The sequence below is a fragment of the Triturus cristatus genome, chromosome 8 (genome assembly GCF_964204655.1).
Source record: "Triturus cristatus chromosome 8, aTriCri1.1, whole genome shotgun sequence".
In the NCBI taxonomy this organism is placed as follows: Eukaryota; Metazoa; Chordata; class Amphibia; order Caudata; family Salamandridae; genus Triturus; species Triturus cristatus.
Window position 1 is genome coordinate 738228038 of NC_140591.1, and position 21469 is coordinate 738249506.

General features: G+C 41.7%; 16 non-coding genes across 16 annotated transcripts; all 16 read right to left on the reverse strand.

The window, feature by feature from the left end:
* Positions 1 to 1704: 1704 nt before the first annotated feature.
* Positions 1705 to 1777, reverse strand: TRNAV-CAC (transfer RNA valine (anticodon CAC)). Its single transcript has one exon. It is a non-coding gene; the product is annotated as a tRNA-Val (tRNA).
* A 272-nt stretch (positions 1778 to 2049) lies between these two features.
* TRNAP-UGG (transfer RNA proline (anticodon UGG)) lies at positions 2050 to 2121 on the reverse strand. The gene has a single exon. It is a non-coding gene; the product is annotated as a tRNA-Pro (tRNA).
* A 1978-nt stretch (positions 2122 to 4099) lies between these two features.
* TRNAV-CAC (transfer RNA valine (anticodon CAC)) lies at positions 4100 to 4172 on the reverse strand. Its single transcript has one exon. It is a non-coding gene; the product is annotated as a tRNA-Val (tRNA).
* A 272-nt stretch (positions 4173 to 4444) lies between these two features.
* Positions 4445 to 4516, reverse strand: TRNAP-UGG (transfer RNA proline (anticodon UGG)). Its single transcript has one exon. It is a non-coding gene; the product is annotated as a tRNA-Pro (tRNA).
* Positions 4517 to 6496: 1980 nt separating this feature from the next.
* TRNAV-CAC (transfer RNA valine (anticodon CAC)) lies at positions 6497 to 6569 on the reverse strand. Its single transcript has one exon. It is a non-coding gene; the product is annotated as a tRNA-Val (tRNA).
* A 272-nt stretch (positions 6570 to 6841) lies between these two features.
* On the reverse strand, positions 6842 to 6913 carry TRNAP-UGG (transfer RNA proline (anticodon UGG)). Its single transcript has one exon. It is a non-coding gene; the product is annotated as a tRNA-Pro (tRNA).
* Positions 6914 to 8883: 1970 nt separating this feature from the next.
* Positions 8884 to 8956, reverse strand: TRNAV-CAC (transfer RNA valine (anticodon CAC)). Its single transcript has one exon. It is a non-coding gene; the product is annotated as a tRNA-Val (tRNA).
* A 272-nt stretch (positions 8957 to 9228) lies between these two features.
* Positions 9229 to 9300, reverse strand: TRNAP-UGG (transfer RNA proline (anticodon UGG)). The gene has a single exon. It is a non-coding gene; the product is annotated as a tRNA-Pro (tRNA).
* Positions 9301 to 11270: 1970 nt separating this feature from the next.
* Positions 11271 to 11343, reverse strand: TRNAV-CAC (transfer RNA valine (anticodon CAC)). Its single transcript has one exon. It is a non-coding gene; the product is annotated as a tRNA-Val (tRNA).
* A 2324-nt stretch (positions 11344 to 13667) lies between these two features.
* TRNAV-CAC (transfer RNA valine (anticodon CAC)) lies at positions 13668 to 13740 on the reverse strand. The gene has a single exon. It is a non-coding gene; the product is annotated as a tRNA-Val (tRNA).
* A 272-nt stretch (positions 13741 to 14012) lies between these two features.
* TRNAP-UGG (transfer RNA proline (anticodon UGG)) lies at positions 14013 to 14084 on the reverse strand. The gene has a single exon. It is a non-coding gene; the product is annotated as a tRNA-Pro (tRNA).
* A 1970-nt stretch (positions 14085 to 16054) lies between these two features.
* TRNAV-CAC (transfer RNA valine (anticodon CAC)) lies at positions 16055 to 16127 on the reverse strand. The gene has a single exon. It is a non-coding gene; the product is annotated as a tRNA-Val (tRNA).
* A 272-nt stretch (positions 16128 to 16399) lies between these two features.
* On the reverse strand, positions 16400 to 16471 carry TRNAP-UGG (transfer RNA proline (anticodon UGG)). The gene has a single exon. It is a non-coding gene; the product is annotated as a tRNA-Pro (tRNA).
* A 1980-nt stretch (positions 16472 to 18451) lies between these two features.
* On the reverse strand, positions 18452 to 18524 carry TRNAV-CAC (transfer RNA valine (anticodon CAC)). The gene has a single exon. It is a non-coding gene; the product is annotated as a tRNA-Val (tRNA).
* Positions 18525 to 18796: 272 nt separating this feature from the next.
* TRNAP-UGG (transfer RNA proline (anticodon UGG)) lies at positions 18797 to 18868 on the reverse strand. The gene has a single exon. It is a non-coding gene; the product is annotated as a tRNA-Pro (tRNA).
* Positions 18869 to 21183: 2315 nt separating this feature from the next.
* On the reverse strand, positions 21184 to 21255 carry TRNAP-UGG (transfer RNA proline (anticodon UGG)). Its single transcript has one exon. It is a non-coding gene; the product is annotated as a tRNA-Pro (tRNA).
* Between the last annotated feature and the right edge of the window lie 214 nt (positions 21256 to 21469).

Below are 21469 nucleotides of genomic sequence, written 5' to 3' on the forward strand. Positions count from 1 at the left end.
AACATAAGAAACACATTGTGCATTTTCTCTCAAATACTCCTTCACTTTGTGCCAAAAGAAATACCAAGGTGAATACCTAGGCCACAGATTCAAGCTAAAGATCTTCCTGGTGAAGGCAAGGCGCAATAAAAACTGCATATCGCTGGACTAAAGCATTCCTTGCATAGCCTCTAACATCATAACATAACTGAGCTGCTAGCAGCAAGCTAACCAATACCTTTCTGAAATGAGAATGACATGTGCTTATCTGCTCAATCAGTGCTCAATCAGGCGAGATTTAGAAAAGGTGGAAAGGGTCCAAGTGGATGCCCCTTCCTTTTTAGGGTGGGTCCTGCTGACTATCATAGGATTGCTTGTAAAAGTGGTCAGGGTCAGAGGAAAAGCTGCCAACACTTCTTAGCGTTCTCTATAGATGCAGCCATTTTCTGTGACTGTAATTTCGGCCTTTTCCCAGAAGTCTCTATTCTGCCTATGCAAATTAACAAAAGCAGTGCTTATTCCTCACTTGCTCAAAGGTCCTTCCTGTCCAGAAAGCTCTGATTAAGCATGCTTATTTTCTTTTTCTGGGATATTTTAAATTGTTTCGCTGTCCAGTCTGTGGCAGTAGAAAGCTGCTTATGATGCCAGGTTTTGATGAATCCCCAAGGTACAAGTACAGAGGAATATATCAGTCTCTAGGATATGGAACTTTTAGCTAACACATCACAATATGTGATGCTTGCCAAGAAAACACTACATTCTGGAGCGCTGATGATCAGAACATTCTGCTCCTGAAGGATAGAAAAGACAGCTTGATTGAAATAAAGTCTGTTTATATTGACGCTCTCTCTCTCCCTATATATACATACATGCGTACACACACACACACAGGTATGTCATGCATTTCTTCAGATTTGTTTCAACCATTTACCATTTATTGGAGAATCCCTACTTTTCAAGTGACTGCAAATGAAGTCATCTCTGGCACTTTTTGTGCAAAGTAAGAGACGCACATGACACCTTTTTATAAAAGTCATCGGTTTCTTTGTTACTGTGTACTTTCAAAGCATGGGGCTTTCACACGTCAGGTAAACCTGATTACCACTACACAACAAAAGCAGATGCAGCTTTCTTATCTATGTCGTGATAGAACAGTTGTGAATTGAGTAGAAGAAGGGCCCTGATGTGATACTTATTACATGCAGCCTGTAAGATAGTCAAACATGCAGGCTAGGAAGGAAGATGCAAATATCAATGTATTAGAAAAACACCTAAAGGCGAGTGATATGCTTTCATTCATGCATGGCTAGGAAAAATCGCCATACTGTTGCAAACATTCTTACACCACCAACTGGAAATAAATGATTCTGACATTAAACGTAAAGGTGACAATGCATTTGTATCATCACCTTGAGAAGGATCATCTTGGAATTGAGCCGAGGGCCTCTGCACTCAAAGCCAGAAACACTCCACTAAAATAAGTTTACTGTTGGTGCCAACAATTCTCCATGTTAATGCTTGTTCTAGGTGAGCAGTGAACCGATTGCAGGGCTCTTTTGAAAGCAAGGTCTGAGAACCAACAGATACATCCACACGCCGATTACTTTAGTGTTTTGAGAGAATTCCCTTTCTTGGAACGAGATTGCATGAAATAATCTTCAGGGCTTGGACAATTCCATGGCAAAACGGCACCTATCAACATTGTAGCCAACACAATATAACAACTGTTTCTGCCCGGTTTCGAACCGGGGACCTTTCGCGTGTGAGGCGAACGTGATAACCACTACACTACAGAAACAGATACCTACAGTTGATTTTTCTGTAATGAAACTGCTCCGAACTGGCTATTCCATGGGCCTCTGGCTTTAGATTTCTTTCATGCAACCTGCCCGACATCCCTAGCTGAACGCTCGTACATGCCATGCAAGACCAGATGTTTGGTATTAGCTCAGACTGGGCAGGGCTGAAGCATGAGACTCTAGCAAAGAATTATCCACTACTGCAAAGAAAAAATTGATGTTGGTTTTGAAACGCAAACTTCAAAACAACTTGAAAAGAGTACCAAGAAAAGGGCTCGTCCGGGATTTGAACCCGGGACCTCTCGCACCCAAAGCGAGAATCATACCCCTAGACCAACGAGCCCTCAAAATCCTCTTACCTCTCAAAAGCTAATACCGGCTCTAAGCCCGCAATGAAGATCATGCTGGTATCTTTATGATGCTTGGTCTGTGAATACGCATGAAAGTCAGTCTCAACTTACCCTTTCTCAAACGATAGCACTATCATTTACAAGTGTCTCCTTTTATTCCGTCCCAGCTTTGGACACGTCTTACAGGAAGTCAGCCCTTATTTATATATTTCTTCAGTGGCTGAAGCTTAATGAGAAAGAGTAACAAGTTGTTCATAACAACATAAGAAACACATTGTGCATTTTCTCTTAAATACTCCTTCACTTTGTGCCAAAAGAAATACCAAGGTGAATACCTAGGCCACAGATTCAAGCTAAAGATCTTCCTGCTGAATGCAAGGCGCAATAAAAACTGCATATCGCTGGACTAAAGCATTCCTTGCATAGCCTCTAACATCATAACATAACTGAGCTGCTAGCAGCAAGCTAACCAATACCTTTCTGAAATGAGAATGATATGTGCTTATCTGCTCAATCAGTGCTCAATCAGGCTCGATCAGGCGAGATTTAGAAAAGGTGGAAAGGGTCCAAGTGGATGCCCCTTCCTTTTTAGGGTGGGTCCTGCTGACTATCATAGGATTGCTTGTAAAAGTGGTCAGGGTCAGAGGAAAAGCTGCCAACACTTCTTAGCGTTCTCTATAGATGCAGCCATTTTCTGTGACTGTAATTTCGGCCTTTTCCCAGAAGTCTCTATTCTGCCTATGCAAATTAACAAAAGCAGTGCTTATTCCTCACTTGCTCAAAGGTCCTTCCTGTCCAGAAAGCTCTGATTAAGCATGCTTATTTTCTTTTTCTGGGATATTTTAAATTGTTTCGCTGTCCAGTCTGTGGCAGTAGAAAGCTGCTTATGATGCCAGGTTTTGATGAATCCCCAAGGTACAAGTACAGAGGAATATATCAGTCTCTAGGATATGGAACTTTTAGCTAACACATCACAATATGTGATGCTTGCCAAGAAAACACTACATTCTGGAGCGCTGATGATCAGAACATTCTGCTCCTGAAGGATAGAAAAGACAGCTTGATTGAAATAAAGTCTGTTTATATTGACGCTCTCTCTCTCCCTATATATACATACATGCGTACACACACACACAGGTATGTCATGCATTTCTTCAGATTTGTTTCAACCATTTACCATTTATTGGAGAATCCCTACTTTTCAAGTGACTGCAAATGAAGTCATCTCTGGCACTTTTTGTGCAAAGTAAGAGACGCACATGACACCTTTTTATAAAAGTCATCGGTTTCTTTGTTACTGTGTACTTTCAAAGCATGGGGCTTTCACACGTCAGGTAAACCTGATTACCACTACACAACAAAAGCAGATGCAGCTTTCTTATCTATGTCGTGATAGAACAGTTGTGAATTGAGTAGAAGAAGGGCCCTGATGTGATACTTATTACATGCAGCCTGTAAGATAGTCAAACATGCAGGCTAGGAAGGAAGATGCAAATATCAATGTATTAGAAAAACACCTAAAGGCGAGTGATATGCTTTCATTCATGCATGGCTAGGAAAAATCGCCATACTGTTGCAAACATTCTTACACCACCAACTGGAAATAAATGATTCTGACATTAAACGTAAAGGTGACAATGCATTTGTATCATCACCTTGAGAAGGATCATCTTGGAATTGAGCCGAGGGCCTCTGCACTCAAAGCCAGAAACACTCCACTAAAATAAGATTCCTGTTGGTGCCAACAATTCTCCATGTTAATGCTTGTTCTAGGTGAGCAGTGAACCGATTGCAGGGCTCTTTTGAAAGCAAGGTCTGAGAACCAACAGATACATCCACACGCCGATTACTTTAGTGTTTTGAGAGAATTCCCTTTCTTGGAACGAGATTGCATGAAATAATCTTCAGGGCTTGGACAATTCCATGGCAAAACGGCACCTATCAACATTGTAGCCAACACAATATAACAACTGTTTCTGCCCGGTTTCGAACCAGGGACCTTTCGCGTGTGAGGCGAACGTGATAACCACTACACTACAGAAACAGATACCTACAGTTGATTTTTCTGTAATGAAACTGCTCCGAACTGGCTATTCCATGGGCCTCTGGCTTTAGATTTCTTTCATGCAACCTGCCCGACATCCCTAGCTGAACGCTCGTACATGCCATGCAAGACCAGATGTTTGGTATTAGCTCAGACTGGGCAGGGCTGAAGCATGAGACTCTAGCAAAGAATTATCCACTACTGCAAAGAAAAAATTGATGTTGGTTTTGAAACGCAAACTTCAAAACAACTTGAAAAGAGTACCAAGAAAAGGGCTCGTCCGGGATTTGAACCCGGGACCTCTCGCACCCAAAGCGAGAATCATACCCCTAGACCAACGAGCCCTCAAAATCCTCTTACCTCTCAAAAGCTAATACCGGCTCTAAGCCCGCAATGAAGATCATGCTGGTATCTTTATGATGCTTGGTCTGTGAATACGCATGAAAGTCAGTCTCAACTTACCCTTTCTCAAACGATAGCACTATCATTTACAAGTGTCTCCTTTTATTCCGTCCCAGCTTTGGACACGTCTTACAGGAAGTCAGCCCTTATTTATATATTTCTTCAGTGGCTGAAGCTTAATGAGAAAGAGTAACAAGTTGTTCATAACAACATAAGAAACACATTGTGCATTTTCTCTTAAATACTCCTTCACTTTGTGCCAAAAGAAATACCAAGGTGAATACCTAGGCCACAGATTCAAGCTAAAGATCTTCCTGCTGAATGCAAGGCGCAATAAAAACTGCATATCGCTGGACTAAAGCATTCCTTGCATAGCCTCTAACATCATAACATAACTGAGCTGCTAGCAGCAAGCTAACCAATACCTTTCTGAAATGAGAATGATATGTGCTTATCTGCTCAATCAGTGCTCAATCAGGCTCGATCAGGCGAGATTTAGAAAAGGTGGAAAGGGTCCAAGTGGATGCCCCTTCCTTTTTAGGGTGGGTCCTGCTGACTATCATAGGATTGCTTGTAAAAGTGGCCAGGGTCAGAGGAAAAGCTGCCAACACTTCTTAGCGTTCTCTATAGATGCAGCCATTTTCTGTGACTGTAATTTCGGCCTTTTCCCAGAAGTCTCTATTCTGCCTATGCAAATTAACAAAAGCAGTGCTTATTCCTCACTTGCTCAAAGGTCCTTCCTGTCCAGAAAGCTCTGATTAAGCATGCTTATTTTCTTTTTCTGGGATATTTTAAATTGTTTCGCTGTCCAGTCTGTGGCAGTAGAAAGCTGCTTATGATGCCAGGTTTTGATGAATCCCCAAGGTACAAGTACAGAGGAATATATCAGTCTCTAGGATATGGAACTTTTAGCTAACACATCACAATATGTGATGCTTGCCAAGAAAACACTACATTCTGGAGCGCTGATGATCAGAACATTCTGCTCCTGAAGGATAGAAAAGACAGCTTGATTGAAATAAAGTCTGTTTATATTGACGCTCTCTCTCTCCCTATATATACATACATGCGTACACACACACACACAGGTATGTCATGCATTTCTTCAGATTTGTTTCAACCATTTACCATTTATTGGAGAATCCCTACTTTTCAAGTGACTGCAAATGAAGTCATCTCTGGCACTTTTTGTGCAAAGTAAGAGACGCACATGACACCTTTTTATAAAAGTCATCGGTTTCTTTGTTACTGTGTACTTTCAAAGCATGGGGCTTTCACACGTCAGGTAAACCTGATTACCACTACACAACAAAAGCAGATGCAGCTTTCTTATCTATGTCGTGATAGAACAGTTGTGAATTGAGTAGAAGAAGGGCCCTGATGTGATACTTATTACATGCAGCCTGTAAGATAGTCAAACATGCAGGCTAGGAAGGAAGATGCAAATATCAATGTATTAGAAAAACACCTAAAGGCGAGTGATATGCTTTCATTCATGCATGGCTAGGAAAAATCGCCATACTGTTGCAAACATTCTTACACCACCAACTGGAAATAAATGATTCTGACATTAAACGTAAAGGTGACAATGCATTTGTATCATCACCTTGAGAAGGATCATCTTGGAATTGAGCCGAGGGCCTCTGCACTCAAAGCCAGAAACACTCCACTAAAATAAGATTCCTGTTGGTGCCAACAATTCTCCATGTTAATGCTTGTTCTAGGTGAGCAGTGAACCGATTGCAGGGCTCTTTTGAAAGCAAGGTCTGAGAACCAACAGATACATCCACACGCCGATTACTTTAGTGTTTTGAGAGAATTCCCTTTCTTGGAACGAGATTGCATGAAATAATCTTCAGGGCTTGGACAATTCCATGGCAAAACGGCACCTATCAACATTGTAGCCAACACAATATAACAACTGTTTCTGCCCGGTTTCGAACCGGGGACCTTTCGCGTGTGAGGCGAACGTGATAACCACTACACTACAGAAACAGATACCTACAGTTGATTTTTCTGTAATGAAACTGCTCCGAACTGGCTATTCCATGGGCCTCTGGCTTTAGATTTCTTTCATGCAACCTGCCCGACATCCCTAGCTGAACGCTCGTACATGCCATGCAAGACCAGATGTTTGGTATTAGCTCAGACTGGGCAGGGCTGAAGCATGAGACTCTAGCAAAGAATTATCCACTACTGCAAAGAAAAAATTGATGTTGGTTTTGAAACGCAAACTTCAAAACAACTTGAAAAGAGTACCAAGAAAAGGGCTCGTCCGGGATTTGAACCCGGGACCTCTCGCACCCAAAGCGAGAATCATACCCCTAGACCAACGAGCCCTCAAAATCCTCTTACCTCTCAAAAGCTAATACTGGCTCTAAGCCCGCAATGAAGATCATGCTGGTATCTTTATGATGCTTGGTCTGTGAATACGCATGAAAGTCAGTCTCAACTTACCCTTTCTCAAACGATAGCACTATCATTTACAAGTGTCTCCTTTTATTCCGTCCCAGCTTTGGACACGTCTTACAGGAAGTCAGCCCTTATTTATATATTTCTTCAGTGGCTGAAGCTTAATGAGAAAGAGTAACAAGTTGTTCATAACAACATAAGAAACACATTGTGCATTTTCTCTTAAATACTCCTTCACTTTGTGCCAAAAGAAATACCAAGGTGAATACCTAGGCCACAGATTCAAGCTAAAGATCTTCCTGCTGAATGCAAGGCGCAATAAAAACTGCATATCGCTGGACTAAAGCATTCCTTGCATAGCCTCTAACATCATAACATAACTGAGCTGCTAGCAGCAAGCTAACCAATACCTTTCTGAAATGAGAATGACATGTGCTTATCTGCTCAATCAGTGCTCGATCAGGCGAGATTTAGAAAAGGTGGAAAGGGTCCAAGTGGTTGCCCCTTCCTTTTTAGGGTGGGTCCTGCTGACTATCATAGGATTGCTTGTAAAAGTGGCCAGGGTCAGAGGAAAAGCTGCCAACACTTCTTAGCGTTCTCTATAGATGCAGCCATTTTCTGTGACTGTAATTTCGGCCTTTTCCCAGAAGTCTCTATTCTGCCTATGCAAATTAACAAAAGCAGTGCTTATTCCTCACTTGCTCAAATGTCCTTCCTGTCCAGAAAGCTCTGATTAAGCATGCTTATTTTCTTTTTCTGGGATATTTTAAATTGTTTCGCTGTCCAGTCTGTGGCAGTAGAAAGCTGCTTATGATGCCAGGTTTTGATGAATCCCCAAGGTACAAGTACAGAGGAATATATCAGTCTCTAGGATATGGAACTTTTAGCTAACACATCACAATATGTGATGCTTGCCAAGAAAACACTACATTCTGGAGCGCTGATGATCAGAACATTCTGCTCCTGAAGGATAGAAAAGACAGCTTGATTGAAATAAAGTCTGTTTATATTGACGCTCTCTCTCTCCCTATATATACATACATGCGTACACACACACACACAGGTATGTCATGCATTTCTTCAGATTTGTTTAAACCATTTACCATTTATTGGAGAATCCCTACTTTTCAAGTGACTGCAAATGAAGCCATCTCTGGCACTTTTTGTGCAAAGTAAGAGACACACATGACACCTTTTTATAAAAGTCATCGGTTTCTTTGTTACTGTGTACTTTCAAAGCATGGGGCTTTCACACGTCAGGTAAACCTGATTACCACTACACAACAAAAGCAGATGCAGCTTTCTTATCTATGTCGTGATAGAACAGTTGTGAATTGAGTAGAAGAAGGGCCCTGATGTGATACTTATTACATGCAGCCTGTAAGATAGTCAAACATGCAGGCTAAGAAGGAAGATGCAAATATCAATGTATTAGAAAAACACCTAAAGGCGAGTGATATGCTTTCATTCATGCATGGCTAGGAAAAATCGCCATACTGTTGCAAACATTCTTACACCACCAACTGGAAATAAATGATTCTGACATTAAACGTAAAGGTGACAATGCATTTGTATCATCACCTTGAGAAGGATCATCTTGGAATTGAGCCGAGGGCCTCTGCACTCAAAGCCAGAAACACTCCACTAAAATAAGATTCCTGTTGGTGCCAACAATTCTCCATGTTAATGCTTGTTCTAGGTGAGCAGTGAACCGATTGCAGGGCTCTTTTGAAAGCAAGGTCTGAGAACCAACAGATACATCCACACGCCGATTACTTTAGTGTTTTGAGAGAATTCCCTTTCTTGGAACGAGATTGCATGAAATAATCTTCAGGGCTTGGACAATTCCATGGCAAAACGGCACCTATCAACATTGTAGCCAACACAATATAACAACTGTTTCTGCCCGGTTTCGAACCGGGGACCTTTCGCGTGTGAGGCGAACGTGATAACCACTACACTACAGAAACAGATACCTACAGTTGATTTTTCTGTAATGAAACTGCTCCGAACTGGCTATTCCATGGGCCTCTGGCTTTAGATTTCTTTCATGCAACCTGCCCGACATCCCTAGCTGAACGCTCGTACATGCCATGCAAGACCAGATGTTTGGTATTAGCTCAGACTGGGCAGGGCTGAAGCATGAGACTCTAGCAAAGAATTATCCACTACTGCAAAGAAAAAATTGATGTTGGTTTTGAAACGCAAACTTCAAAACAACTTGAAAAGAGTACCAAGAAAAGGGCTCGTCCGGGATTTGAACCCGGGACCTCTCGCACCCAAAGCGAGAATCATACCCCTAGACCAACGAGCCCTCAAAATCCTCTTACCTCTCAAAAGCTAATACCGGCTCTAAGCCCGCAATGAAGATCATGCTGGTATCTTTATGATGCTTGGTCTGTGAATACGCATGAAAGTCAGTCTCAACTTACCCTTTCTCAAACGATAGCACTATCATTTACAAGTGTCTCCTTTTATTCCGTCCCAGCTTTGGACACGTCTTACAGGAAGTCAGCCCTTATTTATATATTTCTTCAGTGGCTGAAGCTTAATGAGAAAGAGTAACAAGTTGTTCATAACAACATAAGAAACACATTGTGCATTTTCTCTTAAATACTCCTTCACTTTGTGCCAAAAGAAATACCAAGGTGAATACCTAGGCCACAGATTCAAGCTAAAGATCTTCCTGCTGAATGCAAGGCGCAATAAAAACTGCATATCGCTGGACTAAAGCATTCCTTGCATAGCCTCTAACATCATAACATAACTGAGCTGCTAGCAGCAAGCTAACCAATACCTTTCTGAAATGAGAATGACATGTGCTTATCTGCTCAATCAGTGCTCAATCAGGCGAGATTTAGAAAAGGTGGAAAGGGTCCAAGTGGATGCCCCTTCCTTTTTAGGGTGGGTCCTGCTGACTATCATAGGATTGCTTGTAAAAGTGGTCAGGGTCAGAGGAAAAGCTGCCAACACTTCTTAGCGTTCTCTATAGATGCAGCCATTTTCTGTGACTGTAATTTCGGCCTTTTCCCAGAAGTCTCTATTCTGCCTATGCAAATTAACAAAAGCAGTGCTTATTCCTCACTTGCTCAAAGGTCCTTCCTGTCCAGAAAGCTCTGATTAAGCATGCTTATTTTCTTTTTCTGGGATATTTTAAATTGTTTCGCTGTCCAGTCTGTGGCAGTAGAAAGCTGCTTATGATGCCAGGTTTTGATGAATCCCCAAGGTACAAGTACAGAGGAATATATCAGTCTCTAGGATATGGAACTTTTAGCTAACACATCACAATATGTGATGCTTGCCAAGAAAACACTACATTCTGGAGCGCTGATGATCAGAACATTCTGCTCCTGAAGGATAGAAAAGACAGCTTGATTGAAATAAAGTCTGTTTATATTGACGCTCTCTCTCTCCCTATATATACATACATGCGTACACACACACACACAGGTATGTCATGCATTTCTTCAGATTTGTTTCAACCATTTACCATTTATTGGAGAATCCCTACTTTTCAAGTGACTGCAAATGAAGTCATCTCTGGCACTTTTTGTGCAAAGTAAGAGACGCACATGACACCTTTTTATAAAAGTCATCGGTTTCTTTGTTACTGTGTACTTTCAAAGCATGGGGCTTTCACACGTCAGGTAAACCTGATTACCACTACACAACAAAAGCAGATGCAGCTTTCTTATCTATGTCGTGATAGAACAGTTGTGAATTGAGTAGAAGAAGGGCCCTGATGTGATACTTATTACATGCAGCCTGTAAGATAGTCAAACATGCAGGCTAGGAAGGAAGATGCAAATATCAATGTATTAGAAAAACACCTAAAGGCGAGTGATATGCTTTCATTCATGCATGGCTAGGAAAAATCGCCATACTGTTGCAAACATTCTTACACCACCAACTGGAAATAAATGATTCTGACATTAAACGTAAAGGTGACAATGCATTTGTATCATCACCTTGAGAAGGATCATCTTGGAATTGAGCCGAGGGCCTCTGCACTCAAAGCCAGAAACACTCCACTAAAATAAGATTCCTGTTGGTGCCAACAATTCTCCATGTTAATGCTTGTTCTAGGTGAGCAGTGAACCGATTGCAGGGCTCTTTTGAAAGCAAGGTCTGAGAACCAACAGATACATCCACACGCCGATTACTTTAGTGTTTTGAGAGAATTCCCTTTCTTGGAACGAGATTGCATGAAATAATCTTCAGGGCTTGGACAATTCCATGGCAAAACGGCACCTATCAACATTGTAGCCAACACAATATAACAACTGTTTCTGCCCGGTTTCGAACCGGGGACCTTTCGCGTGTGAGGCGAACGTGATAACCACTACACTACAGAAACAGATACCTACAGTTGATTTTTCTGTAATGAAACTGCTCCGAACTGGCTATTCCATGGGCCTCTGGCTTTAGATTTCTTTCATGCAACCTGCCCGACATCCCTAGCTGAACGCTCGTACATGCCATGCAAGACCAGATGTTTGGTATTAGCTCAGACTGGGCAGGGCTGAAGCATGAGACTCTAGCAAAGAATTATCCACTACTGCAAAGAAAAAATTGATGTTGGTTTTGAAACGCAAACTTCAAAACAACTTGAAAAGAGTACCAAGAAAAGGGCTCGTCCGGGATTTGAACCCGGGACCTCTCGTACCCAAAGCGAGAATCATACCCCTAGACCAACGAGCCCTCAAAATCCTCTTACCTCTCAAAAGCTAATACCGGCTCTAAGCCCGCAATGAAGATCATGCTGGTATCTTTATGATGCTTGGTCTGTGAATACGCATGAAAGTCAGTCTCAACTTACCCTTTCTCAAACGATAGCACTATCATTTACAAGTGTCTCCTTTTATTCCGTCCCAGCTTTGGACACGTCTTACAGGAAGTCAGCCCTTATTTATATATTTCTTCAGTGGCTGAAGCTTAATGAGAAAGAGTAACAAGTTGTTCATAACAACATAAGAAACACATTGTGCATTTTCTCTTAAATACTCCTTCACTTTGTGCCAAAAGAAATACCAAGGTGAATACCTAGGCCACAGATTCAAGCTAAAGATCTTCCTGCTGAATGCAAGGCGCAATAAAAACTGCATATCGCTGGACTAAAGCATTCCTTGCATAGCCTCTAACATCATAACATAACTGAGCTGCTAGCAGCAAGCTAACCAATACCTTTCTGAAATGAGAATGACATGTGCTTATCTGCTCAATCAGTGCTCAATCAGGCTCGATCAGGCGAGATTTAGAAAAGGTGGAAAGGGTCCAAGTGGATGCCCCTTCCTTTTTAGGGTGGGTCCTGCTGACTATCATAGGATTGCTTGTAAAAGTGGCCAGGGTCAGAGGAAAAGCTGCCAACACTTCTTAGCGTTCTCTATAGATGCAGCCATTTTCTGTGACTGTAATTTCGGCCTTTTCCCAGAAGTCTCTATTCTGCCTATGCAAATTAACAAAAGCAGTGCTTATTCCTCACTTGCTCAAATGTCCTTCCTGTCCAGAAAGCTCTGATTAAGCATGCTTATTTTCTTTTTCTGGGATATTTTAAATTGTTTCGCTGTCCAGTCTGTGGCAGTAGAAAGCTGCTTATGATGCCAGGTTTTGATGAATCCCCAAGGTACAAGTACAGAGGAATATATCAGTCTCTAGGATATGGAACTTTTAGCTAACACATCACAATATGTGATGCTTGCCAAGAAAACACTACATTCTGGAGCGCTGATGATCAGAACATTCTGCTCCTGAAGGATAGAAAAGACAGCTTGATTGAAATAAAGTCTGTTTATATTGACGCTCTCTCTCTCCCTATATATACATACATGCATACACACACACACACAGGTATGTCATGCATTTCTTCAGATTTGTTTCAACCATTTACCATTTATTGGAGAATCCCTACTTTTCAAGTGACTGCAAATGAAGTCATCTCTGGCACTTTTTGTGCAAAGTAAGAGACACACATGACACCTTATTATAAAAGTCATCGGTTTCTTTGTTACTGTGTACTTTCAAAGCATGGGGCTTTCACACGTCAGGTAAACCTGATTACCACTACACAACAAAAGCAGATGCAGCTTTCTTATCTATGTCGTGATAGAACAGTTGTGAATTGAGTAGAAGAAGGGCCCTGATGTGATACTTATTACATGCAGCCTGTAAGATAGTCAAACATGCAGGCTAGGAAGGAAGATGCAAATATCAATGTATTAGAAAAACACCTAAAGGCGAGTGATATGCTTTCATTCATGCATGGCTAGGAAAAATCGCCATACTGTTGCAAACATTCTTACACCACCAACTGGAAATAAATGATTCTGACATTAAACGTAAAGGTGACAATGCATTTGTATCATCACCTTGAGAAGGATCATCTTGGAATTGAGCCGAGGGCCTCTGCACTCAAAGCCAGAAACACTCCACTAAAATAAGATTCCTGTTGGTGCCAACAATTCTCCATGTTAATGCTTGTTCTAGGTGAGCAGTGAACCGATTGCAGGGCTCTTTTGAAAGCAAGGTCTGAGAACCAACAGATACATCCACACGCCGATTACTTTAGTGTTTTGAGAGAATTCCCTTTCTTGGAACGAGATTGCATGAAATAATCTTCAGGGCTTGGACAATTCCATGGCAAAACGGCACCTATCAACATTGTAGCCAACACAATATAACAACTGTTTCTGCCCGGTTTCGAACCGGGGACCTTTCGCGTGTGAGGCGAACGTGATAACCACTACACTACAGAAACAGATACCTACAGTTGATTTTTCTGTAATGAAACTGCTCCGAACTGGCTATTCCATGGGCCTCTGGCTTTAGATTTCTTTCATGCAACCTGCCCGACATCCCTAGCTGAACGCTCGTACATGCCATGCAAGACCAGATGTTTGGTATTAGCTCAGACTGGGCAGGGCTGAAGCATGAGACTCTAGCAAAGAATTATCCACTACTGCAAAGAAAAAATTGATGTTGGTTTTGAAACGCAAACTTCAAAACAACTTGAAAAGAGTACCAAGAAAAGGGCTCGTCCGGGATTTGAACCCGGGACCTCTCGCACCCAAAGCGAGAATCATACCCCTAGACCAACGAGCCCTCAAAATCCTCTTACCTCTCAAAAGCTAATACCGGCTCTAAGCCCGCAATGAAGATCATGCTGGTATCTTTATGATGCTTGGTCTGTGAAAACGCATGAAAGTCAGTCTCAACTTACCCTTTCTCAAACGATAGCACTATCATTTACAAGTGTCTCCTTTTATTCCGTCCCAGCTTTGGACACGTCTTACAGGAAGTCAGCCCTTATTTATATATTTCTGCAGTGGCTGAAGCTTAATGAGAAAGAGTAACAAGTTGTTCATAACAACATAAGAAACACATTGTGCATTTTCTCTCAAATACTCCTTCACTTTGTGCCAAAAGAAATACCAAGGTTAATACCTAGGCCACAGATTCAAGCTAAAGATCTTCCTGCTGAATGCAAGGCGCAATAAAAACTGCATATCGCTGGACTAAAGCATTCCTTGCATAGCCTCTAACATCATAACATAACTGAGCTGCTAGCAGCAAGCTAACCAATACCTTTCTGAAATGAGAATGACATGTGCTTATCTGCTCAATCAGTGCTCAATCAGGCGAGATTTAGAAAAGGTGGAAAGGGTCCAAGTGGATGCCCCTTCCTTTTTAGGGTGGGTCCTGCTGACTATCATAGGATTGCTTGTAAAAGTGGTCAGGGTCAGAGGAAAAGCTGCCAACACTTCTTAGCGTTCTCTATAGATGCAGCCATTTTCTGTGACTGTAATTTCGGCCTTTTCCCAGAAGTCTCTATTCTGCCTATGCAAATTAACAAAAGCAGTGCTTATTCCTCACTTGCTCAAAGGTCCTTCCTGTCCAGAAAGCTCTGATTAAGCATGCTTATTTTCTTTTTCTGGGATATTTTAAATTGTTTCGCTGTCCAGTCTGTGGCAGTAGAAAGCTGCTTATGATGCCAGGTTTTGATGAATCCCCAAGGTACAAGTACAGAGGAATATATCAGTCTCTAGGATATGGAACTTTTAGCTAACACATCACAATATGTGATGCTTGCCAAGAAAACACTACATTCTGGAGCGCTGATGATCAGAACATTCTGCTCCTGAAGGATAGAAAAGACAGCTTGATTGAAATAAAGTCTGTTTATATTGACGCTCTCTCTCTCCCTATATATACATACATGCGTACACACACACACACAGGTATGTCATGCATTTCTTCAGATTTGTTTAAACCATTTACCATTTATTGGAGAATCCCTACTTTTCAAGTGACTGCAAATGAAGCCATCTCTGGCACTTTTTGTGCAAAGTAAGAGACACACATGACACCTTTTTATAAAAGTCATCGGTTTCTTTGTTACTGTGTACTTTCAAAGCATGGGGCTTTCACACGTCAGGTAAACCTGATTACCACTACACAACAAAAGCAGATGCAGCTTTCTTATCTATGTCGTGATAGAACAGTTGTGAATTGAGTAGAAGAAGGGCCCTGATGTGATACTTTTTACATGCAGCCTGTAAGATAGTCAAACATGCAGGCTAAGAAGGAAGATGCAAATATCAATGTATTAGAAAAACACCTAAAGGCGAGTGATATGCTTTCATTCATGCATGGCTAGGAAAAATCGCCATACTGTTGCAAACATTCTTACACCACCAACTGGAAATAAATGATTCTGACATTAAACGTAAAGGTGACAATGCATTTGTATCATCACCTTGAGAAGGATCATCTTGGAATTGAGCCGAGGGCCTCTGCACTCAAAGCCAGAAACACTCCACTAAAATAAGATTCCTGTTGGTGCCAACAATTCTCCATGTTAATGCTTGTTCTAGGTGAGCAGTGAACCGATTGCAGGGCTCTTTTGAAAGCAAGGTCTGAGAACCAACAGATACATCCACACGCCGATTACTTTAGTGTTTTGAGAGAATTCCCTTTCTTGGAACGAGATTGCATGAAATAATCTTCAGGGCTTGGACAATTCCATGGCAAAACGGCACCTATCAACATTGTAGCCAACACAATATAACAACTGTTTCTGCCCGGTTTCGAACCGGGGACCTTTCGCGTGTGAGGCGAACGTGATAACCACTACACTACAGAAACAGATACCTACAGTTGATTTTTCTGTAATGAAACTGCTCCGAACTGGCTATTCCATGGGCCTCTGGCTTTAGATTTCTTTCATGCAACCTGCCCGACATCCCTAGCTGAACGCTCGTACATGCCATGCAAGACCAGATGTTTGGTATTAGCTCAGACTGGGCAGGGCTGAAGCATGAGACTCTAGCAAAGAATTATCCACTACTGCAAAGAAAAAATTGATGTTGGTTTTGAAACGCAAACTTCAAAACAACTTGAAAAGAGTACCAAGAAAAGGGCTCGTCCGGGATTTGAACCCGGGACCTCTCGCACCCAAAGCGAGAATCATACCCCTAGACCAACGAGCCCTCAAAATCCTCTTACCTCTCAAAAGCTAATACCGGCTCTAAGCCCGCAATGAAGATCATGCTGGTATCTTTATGATGCTTGGTCTGTGAATACGCATGAAAGTCAGTCTCAACTTACCCTATCTCAAACGATAGCACTATCATTTACAAGTGTCTCCTTTTATTCCGTCCCAGCTTTGGACACGTCTTACAGGAAGTCAGCCCTTATTTATATATTTCTTCAGTGGCTGAAGCTTAATGAGAAAGAGTAACAAGTTGTTCATAACAACATAAGAAACACATTGTGCATTTTCTCTTAAATACTCCTTCACTTTGTGCCAAAAGAAATACCAAGGTGAATACCTAGGCCACAGATTCAAGCTAAAGATCTTCCTGCTGAATGCAAGGCGCAATAAAAACTGCATATCGCTGGACTAAAGCATTCCTTGCATAGCCTCTAACATCATAACATAACTGAGCTGCTAGCAGCAAGCTAACCAATACCTTTCTGAAATGAGAATGATATGTGCTTATCTGCTCAATCAGTGCTCAATCAGGCTCGATCAGGCGAGATTTAGAAAAGGTGGAAAGGGTCCAAGTGGATGCCCCTTCCTTTTTAGGGTGGGTCCTGCTGACTATCATAGGATTGCTTGTAAAAGTGGCCAGGGTCAGAGGAAAAGCTGCCAACACTTCTTAGCGTTCTCTATAGATGCAGCCATTTTCTGTGACTGTAATTTCGGCCTTTTCTCAGAAGTCTCTATTCTGCCTATGCAAATTAACAAAAGCAGTGCTTATTCCTCACTTGCTCAAATGTCCTTCCTGTCCAGAAAGCTCTGATTAAGCATGCTTATTTTCTTTTTCTGGGATATTTTAAATTGTTTCGCTGTCCAGTCTGTGGCAGTAGAAAGCTGCTTATGATGCCAGGTTTTGATGAATCCCCAAGGTACAAGTACAGAGGAATATATCAGTCTCTAGGATATGGAACTTTTAGCTAACACATCACAATATGTGATGCTTGCCAAGAAAACACTACATTCTGGAGCGCTGATGATCAGAACATTCTGCTCCTGAAGGATAGAAAAGACAGCTTGATTGAAATAAAGTCTGTTTATATTGACGCTCTCTCTCTCCCTATATATACATACATGCATACACACACACACACAGGTATGTCATGCATTTCTTCAGATTTGTTTCAACCATTTACCATTTATTGGAGAATCCCTACTTTTCAAGTGACTGCAAATGAAGTCATCTCTGGCACTTTTTGTGCAAAGTAAGAGACACACATGACACCTTATTATAAATGTCATCGGTTTCTTTGTTACTGTGTACTTTCAAAGCATGGGGCTTTCACACGTCAGGTAAACCTGATTACCACTACACAACAAAAGCAGATGCAGCTTTCTTATCTATGTCGTGATAGAACAGTTGTGAATTGAGTAGAAGAAGGGCCCTGATGTGATACTTATTACATGCAGCCTGTAAGATAGTCAAACATGCAGGCTAGGAAGGAAGATGCAAATATCAATGTATTAGAAAAACACCTAAAGGCGAGTGATATGCTTTCATTCATGCATGGCTAGGAAAAATCGCCATACTGTTGCAAACATTCTTACACCACCAACTGGAAATAAATGATTCTGACATTAAACGTAAAGGTGACAATGCATTTGTATCATCACCTTGAGAAGGATCATCTTGGAATTGAGCCGAGGGCCTCTGCACTCAAAGCCAGAAACACTCCACTAAAATAAGATTCCTGTTGGTGCCAACAATTCTCCATGTTAATGCTTGTTCTAGGTGAGCAGTGAACCGATTGCAGGGCTCTTTTGAAAGCAAGGTCTGAGAACCAACAGATACATCCACACGCCGATTACTTTAGTGTTTTGAGAGAATTCCCTTTCTTGGAACGAGATTGCATGAAATAATCTTCAGGGCTTGGACAATTCCATGGCAAAACAGCACCTATCAACATTGTAGCCAACACAATATAACAACTGTTTCTGCCCGGTTTCGAACCGGGGACCTTTCGCGTGTGAGGCGAACGTGATAACCACTACACTACAGAAACAGATACCTACAGTTGATTTTTCTGTAATGAAACTGCTCCGAACTGGCTATTCCATGGGCCTCTGGCTTTAGATTTCTTTCATGCAACCTGCCCGACATCCCTAGCTGAACGCTCGTACATGCCATGCAAGACCAGATGTTTGGTATTAGCTCAGACTGGGCAGGGCTGAAGCATGAGACTCTAGCAAAGAATTATCCACTACTGCAAAGAAAAAATTGATGTTGGTTTTGAAACGCAAACTTCAAAACAACTTGAAAAGAGTACCAAGAAAAGGGCTCGTCCGGGATTTGAACCCGGGACCTCTCGCACCCAAAGCGAGAATCATACCCCTAGACCAACGAGCCCTCAAAATCCTCTTACCTCTCAAAAGCTAATACTGGCTCTAAGCCCGCAATGAAGATCATGCTGGTATCTTTATGATGCTTGGTCTGTGAATACGCATGAAAGTCAGTCTCAACTTACCCTTTCTCAAACGATAGCACTATCATTTACAAGTGTCTCCTTTTATTCCGTCCCAGCTTTGGACACGTCTTACAGGAAGTCAGCCCTTATTTATATATTTCTTCAGTGGCTGAAGCTTAATGAGAAAGAGTAACAAGTTGTTCATAACAACATAAGAAACACATTGTGCATTTTCTCTTAAATACTCTTTCACTTTGTGCCAAAAGAAATACCAAGGTGAATACCTAGGCCACAGATTCAAGCTAAAGATCTTCCTGCTGAATGCAAGGCGCAATAAAAACTGCATATCGCTGGACTAAAGCATTCCTTGCATAGCCTCTAACATCATAACATAACTGAGCTGCTAGCAGCAAGCTAACCAATACCTTTCTGAAATGAGAATGACATGTGCTTATCTGCTCAATCAGTGCTCGATCAGGCGAGATTTAGAAAAGGTGGAAAGGGTCCAAGTGGATGCCCCTTCCTTTTTAGGGTGGGTCCTGCTGACTATCATAGGATTGCTTGTAAAAGTGGCCAGGGTCAGAGGAAAAGCTGCCAACACTTCTTAGCGTTCTCTATAGATGCAGCCATTTTCTGTGACTGTAATTTCGGCCTTTTCCCAGAAGTCTCTATTCTGCCTATGCAAATTAACAAAAGCAGTGCTTATTCCTCACTTGCTCAAATGTCCTTCCGGTCCAGAAAGCTCTGATTAAGCATGCTTATTTTCTTTTTCTGGGATATTTTAAATTGTTTCGCTGTCCAGTCTGTGGCAGTAGAAAGCTGCTTATGATGCCAGGTTTTGATGAATCCCCAAGGTACAAGTACAGAGGAATATATCAGTCTCTAGGATATGGAACTTTTAGCTAACACATCACAATATGTGATGCTTGCCAAGAAAACACTACATTCTGGAGCGCTGATGATCAGAACATTCTGCTCCTGAAGGATAGAAAAGACAGCTTGATTGAAATAAAGTCTGTTTATATTGACGCTCTCTCTCTCCCTATATATACATACATGCGTACACACACACACACAGGTATGTCATGCATTTCTTCAGATTTGTTTAAACCATTTACCATTTATTGGAGAATCCCTACTTTTCAAGTGACTGCAAATGAAGCCATCTCTGGCACTTTTTGTGCAAAGTAAGAGACACACATGACACCTTTTTATAAAAGTCATCGGTTTCTTTGTTACTGTGTACTTTCAAAGCATGGGGCTTTCACACGTCAGGTAAACCTGATTACCACTACACAACAAAAGCAGATGCAGCTTTCTTATCTATGTCGTGATAGAACAGTTGTGAATTGAGTAGAAGAAGGGCCCTGATGTGATACTTATTACATGCAGCCTGTAAGATAGTCAAACATGCAGGCTAAGAAGGAAGATGCAAATATCAATGTATTAGAAAAACACCTAAAGGCGAGTGATATGCTTTCATTCATGCATGGCTAGGAAAAATCGCCATACTGTTGCAAACATTCTTACACCACCAACTGGAAATAAATGATTCTGACATTAAACGTAAAGGTGACAATGCATTTGTATCATCACCTTGAGAAGGATCATCTTGGAATTGAGCCGAGGGCCTCTGCACTCAAAGCCAGAAACACTCCACTAAAATAAGATTCCTGTTGGTGCCAACAATTCTCCATGTTAATGCTTGTTCTAGGTGAGCAGTGAACCGATTGCAGGGCTCTTTTGAAAGCAAGGTCTGAGAACCAACAGATACATCCACACGCCGATTACTTTAGTGTTTTGAGAGAATTCCCTTTCTTGGAACGAGATTGCATGAAATAATCTTCAGGGCTTGGACAATTCCATGGCAAAACGGCACCTATCAACATTGTAGCCAACACAATATAACAACTGTTTCTGCCCGGTTTCGAACCGGGGACCTTTCGCGTGTGAGGCGAACGTGATAATCACTACACTACAGAAACAGATACCTACAGTTGATTTTTCTGTAATGAAACTGCTCCGAACTGGCTATTCCATGGGCCTCTGGCTTTAGATTTCTTTCATGCAACCTGCCCGACATCCCTAGCTGAACGCTCGTACATGCCATGCAAGACCAGATGTTTGGTATTAGCTCAGACTGGGCAGGGCTGAAGCATGAGACTCTAGCAAAGAATTATCCACTACTGCAAAGAAAAAATTGATGTTGGTTTTGAAACGCAAACTTCAAAACAACTTGAAAAGAGTACCAAGAAAAGGGCTCGTCCGGGATTTGAACCCGGGACCTCTCGCACCCAAAGCGAGAATCATACCCCTAGACCAACGAGCCCTCAAAATCCTCTTACCTCTCAAAAGCTAATACCGGCTCTAAGCCCGCAATGAAGATCATGCTGGTATCTTTATGATGCTTGGTCTGTGAATACGCATGAAAGTCAGTCTCAACTTACCCTTTCTCAAACGATAGCACTATCATTTACAAGTGTCTCCTTTTATTCCGTCCCAGCTTTGGACACGTCTTACAGGAAGTCAGCCCTTATTTATAT